The sequence below is a fragment of the Quercus robur genome, chromosome 6 (assembly GCF_932294415.1).
Source record: "Quercus robur chromosome 6, dhQueRobu3.1, whole genome shotgun sequence".
NCBI lineage: Eukaryota > Viridiplantae > Streptophyta > Magnoliopsida > Fagales > Fagaceae > Quercus > Quercus robur.
Genome location: NC_065539.1, coordinates 23052597 through 23058596, shown reverse-complemented (window position 1 = coordinate 23058596; position 6000 = coordinate 23052597).

Below are 6000 nucleotides of genomic sequence, written 5' to 3'. Positions count from 1 at the left end.
TTGTTTCACATTTCTTTTATAAACTTTCCGTATGCACCATGTGTCAAATGTGGATATTTTAGAAAATATGAACGCTGGTGACATCATACGAAACATATTATGTATATAGAGCATCAACTCTTCACAAAACTTGCATACGTAAGAGCAGATCTCAAAATTTATTTATTTATTTATTTATTTTTTTTTTTGGCTGAAATGAAAACTTTATGACCAGAGAGAACGGAAACAAAACATAACAGCCTAAGCAGCTTCCACCAAGATGAGATTAGCAAAAGTAGGGGGGGCGCCTGAATCCCAGGTCAAAAAGCCAAAGTTGTGATGACTAAAGTGGGTAGTCAATACATACACCTTGTATGAACCAAATTCCTGCACGTTGGATTAAAGGCTCTTGAAGTCACAATCTCACGATCCAACCAACCCATAACATATAATCCCACAAAAGCTATCAGAATCTCCCTAAAATTTTCTTGCTTCAAAATTATTAAGTCATGATCATCCACCTACCCCAGAGAGAAAAGAAAAGTATGATATCAGTACGGAGGTAAAACTCAAGTGGCAAGCGTGACGAGAGAGTGATCAGCCAGCCAAATTTTACATTCTTTATCCCTATATCTTAAGCTTATGCAATAATCATCTAAAATAGGAATAGGGGTTTGCTTATGCAATAATTATTTTATAATGCGTTGAATTTATGTATTTTTCATCTCATAATGTGTAGATTCTACTACAACAACGACAACAACAAAAAATACAAATATCTAATTCATGAAATACTTTTTCATTGTGATGGACCATTTCAAACATACATATTCATTAATTTCCAACCACTTGGATATTAACATTGACATAACCATTAAACTCTACCTCAAAATCTTATGATACTACTACTTCCATGAAACTACTCTTTCATATCATGTGAAATTCATAAATACATGGATCCGAGTCACTCTATGAGATACCTCCTTTAGGCAGCAACTGGAACAGGTGCACTATGCACATGCAGTGCATCTATTGACAAAAAACTCACATAGAGCCGTAAAGTATTTGTCCTTAATCATTATTAAAGTGTGTATAAATTAGTTGTCCCTACCATAAACATAAGTAGGTGTTGCATCAATAATTAAAAGTTAATTTACTTTTTCAATAAAAAAAATAAAAATAAATAAAAAAAAGAAAAGAGGACTTCTTATATGGTGTGGGATCGTTCAAATAGTAAAGGAATTTGCCACTATTTGAATTTACAACTTTCAAACTCGCAGGTACATATGATGAGTCAAAAGATCTTTTTACTGTAGTAAAAAAAAAAAAAAAAAAAAAAAAAAAAAAAAAAAAAAAAAAAAAAATTTTGATACCATAGGTGTGTTTTACTATGGAGAACATATTATGATAGGGTTATTTGGTACACAGTGCAAAATCCTTTGTTAAATTTGTATGTTGTAGAATCAACTTTATGCCTAGATTATATATTGGGCAGCTCACTGCCTTGCCACTTTTGATTGTAATTGGTCCAGGCCTGTTCCTATTTCTGATCTTTCAGGCGTAGTTTGGAATTTGGAGGGTTTTTGATAGAGATGGTTAAAGCCTTAAAGGCTCTTCCTCATTTCCTTTTGTGCAATTTCAATAGATGCTTATAGAGATGGTTATAGCTTCACGTTTTGATAATTATGCTTTTAGCAACCACTTTATTAACATGCCAAAGAGTCACGCTTCAAATCTAGCCGAAATTCCTAGTGCGTTACTCTTTAGTCGTACACTCTTTATTTCTTGATGATAGACGCAGCTAAGTTTTCACATTTTACATCAAATCACATTAATGAAGGAATTCTGTTGCTCATAATGAATGGGTACGTTTGGTACATTCAATATAAATTACATTAGGAATAGTAATCTTTATTACTAAGAATAGAAGACATTGTAATAGAATAACTATTACCATTCATAAGGTTGGTTGTTACATATGGAAAACTTGTAAAAGATGATGTATAAGGAAATTTTATATTTTTGGAAATATATTAATTTTAAAACCTATTATATACACTAAGGAATAGCTATTACATCTATTTTAAAGAAGAATAGCTATTCTTCAATTTAAAGAATAGTTATTATAATGTAATAACTAATCCATATAATAAAGATGCAACTAAATGACCGAATTGATAATACACATGAATAACTATTCTATTACAGGAGTTATTATAGTGTACCAAACATTCCCCAAAGCTTGAAGAATTTGTTGGAAAGTGTTATCTACTTTTTCCCAATCATAAATTGTTTTAGATGAAAAAATAAATAAATAAATAAAACCTAAAATGATGAGTTTGGGATGAACTTATTTCCTTCAATTTATTTAATTTTTAGCTTTTTTGTATTATTTATAAGTTTCATTCATTACAATTTTTTATATTATTCATTAGTCCTGTTGTACTGTTAAGCAAATTTTTGACTTTTTTTTTTTTTTCTACACTTTCAACCATAAGAAAATTATCAATTTATCCTTCCGAAACGGATCTTAAGGTGTAACAGTTTGATATGAGTAAAATATTGTTGGTGTCTACTTTTTCAGGACATGCCAGTGCAATTTCATTGGTCAATCCATGCCACCTCATTCTATTTTATAAAGAAAACAAGAATGGACTTTGGGCTAAACTCATATTAAAATCTCAAAAGGTCCAAATTTCATCCAACGACATGGATTGGATTTCTTGCCAAAATAAAACCCTCATCCTTAATGGATTGGGCTTATGGCCCACATTCATCACTTCACATAATGGGCTCACACAATACCTTTTTTTCTACTCCATGAACAGGGCTCATGGTCTGTATTCGGTCTACAATACGAAATAGGCTTGCAGCCCGTACTTCTCATGCTTCATATAATTTCTCAATGGATCAAGATTTACAACCCATATTATTTCTCTCATCTCCCACAGAAGAGGCTTCCTTAATAAAAGCCTATATTTCTACATGTCCTTAACTTCAATTCAGTTGAATTAATTGGGCTGCTAAATTACAAAATGATGAAATCACACATTTCTTAAAGGCCCAAGTCTTAATTTTGCAATTGAGTTACTTGGGCTACTAAATTACAAAATGATGAAATCTCACATATTTCTTAAAGGCCCAAGTCTTAATATTATATTTGAGATACTTGGGCATCCACTTTGTCTCAAATCTTCAATTCATGGTCCAAACCCATAGGTTTTCACGATGAAAACTTGGAAAATTGGGGTTTGGAGGCCCAAAATGTGCTCCAGTAGCTCTAACAAATTTCAAAAAGTATGAGGCTTGACATGTGCAAAAACTTTCTGAACTTCTGAAAAAGCCAGTGTTCAATAGGATTTCATTGGCCAAGACACCCCAATCACTCAGCTAGTCTTAGTAAAACGAGTGCTCCCTTTAGCAGTCTTAACAACTTGCATTTTTTGAGAAAAATAAACCATATGGCTTAAACTTTCTAGAGTTTCCTTTCTTAGCCAAGGACCATGTGGGCTGTAAAGAACCTGAAAGTTCAAATAGTGTGTAAAATACTTATGAACATTTAGACCTCTAAATATAAAATTACCAACACAAGCTTATAAACAAATAATATATGTGTGGAATGATGAATATAAACTAAACCCAAATTGATAAAACACTCCAAACCGAAATTAATTACAATCACAGCAGTAATTAAAAGGTAAAGAGTAAGGGAAGAGAGATGCAAACACAAAGATAACACAACGATGTATTCTCGAAGAGGAAACCGAAGTACTCAGCCAAAAACCTTTCCACCACCCTCTAAGCAATCAATAATCCACTAGAGAATAAAATTAGGATACATGAATAGCAAAAGATCATCCAAATCTAATCTACCCAGTGCACCTAAGCCCTCCAAGCCTTTTGCTCCAACAAAGTTACGCCGAACCTTATCTTCTCTAACTTACCGGATCCCACAATTGCCCATTGCATCAACAAAATGAATTGGTCCCTTCTAAACTACTTCCCAAGCACCAAAATACCTTCTCACTGATATGGGCATGGTGAGATAGGTTTTGGCTAAATGTACCTTTCAAGAATATGTCAATGGAGAGAGTGAGAGTAGAGGAATTTGGAGAATCAAATGATGAAAATTGTGGATGAGTCAACCTTATTTTTCTCTAGGGTTTCTCTCTCAAAATTCTCTCTGGAAGCTCTCTACATTTCGTGGGTATAAGTAGGGGTGTCCACAGGTCAGGCCGGGTCGAGTTTGTTCCTGACCCGGAATCGACCCGAATTTCTCGAGTGGGCGAAAATCAAAACCGAAACCGACCTGTATTAATGGTCGGGTTGTCGGTTCGGATCCATCGATTTTCAGGTTTGTGTCAGTCGATTTCGGGTTTCGCCGCCGGTGTCGAAATTTCGCAGGATCCGGCGAGATCTGGCCAATATTTGGCCGGTGAGATCTGGCCGATATTTCGCCGCTGGATCTCGCTAGATCTGGTGGATTTCAAGTAGAACTTCGTCAGAAAAGCAAATATGTATGGCATAGTTGAATTAATGTTAAAACAATGAAAGAATCACAATTGAGTTTCCTATCCCAATTAGTTTACACCAAAGATCAGCTTTAAATCTGTATCTCTTTGCACTAGATATGGAAAAACTTACTAGCCTAAAACCATAGTTCAACAAGGTGTTGTAATATGTAGCAATACTATTTCTCTTGAAAAAATGAATATCCAATTACCTCTTTAATAAGAATTTTTTTTTTTCTTCGTGTTCAAAAAAAAAAAAAATATATATATATATATATATATTCCGTCCATACCATAGAAAATACTTTCCCTCTGCTCGAAGTAAGCTAAATAATACAAAAACCAAATCCAATATAAATTTTAGACATAATATAAAATAGAAATAACAATAATCTGAAATAGTAAACTAGGACAAACTTGCACTATAATATTTTGATCCAATAAACAAATCTGAACGGATATTAGAATGAAATTGATAACTTCGACTAAAAACCCCAAGAAGAAAATGTTTTCCAAGAATCAAGATGCTAATTGAGTCTTTGCACAACTTTAAAAAACTTAAGTAATGAATTAATGATACTTATATTAGATAGGTGAGTTCTTTGGTTCAACTCTTCCATGTGCTCTTCGCCTGGTCCATAACCTTTGTGAATAGTGAATACAACCACAGAAACACAGTACCGTTATGCAATTTCAATAGAGAGTGACGCTTTCGTGCTTTACACCCTTCAAGTTTTTAATTGGATGCTTTTTCATGTACTAAATGATTTTGATGGTTGCAGGACAGCTTTATTTGCAAAAGCAGGGCAAAGCAATGGTGATTACTCATTGACAACTAGTGCCTGATATGAACAAGGGTTGTGAAAACTTTTCAGAGAAACTAAAGTCTACTCTGTTTTTGATAACAAAACTAAAGTCTACTCTAGAGGGTAAAATGGATTACGACACATGTACCTGTCATTATCTGTTTGTGTCCAAACCTACTTGGTCATTTTCCATGAAAGACCTAAGGATAGCATAATTTTGTGTGGATTTGAATTGTGAAGGTGTAGTGCTAGCACCAAATGTTGTTGAGTCTCATGTCAAACATATATTCAATTGATCTAAGATGTATAACATATAGGAACATCAATTGAGTAGTTAATATAATATATAGAAACATTACTTAACCCAAAAGCTTAAGCTTCATGAGTTAGGATCCAACAATATGGGACTTCATTCACATGTACATACCCAACATATTTCAACCAATCCAAACTTCAACTGTCCCCTTAATTAGTCCATAGAATCATTGACGGCAGATATTAATTAATTGTTGGTGTCTTTTTGTTCCTGGAATGCTGTTCATTTCTTTAGCAAGGCCAAATTTCTTGTCCATAGCTTGGTAAAATGGGCTCTTTTTTAATATGGTGGGAACTATTCCCATCTTCTCTATCCCCAGTTCTTTGTTGTGTAGCGAAGGGGAAGAGGGAAACTTCCTCCCAATTTTTTTGGTCAATGAAGAATTTAT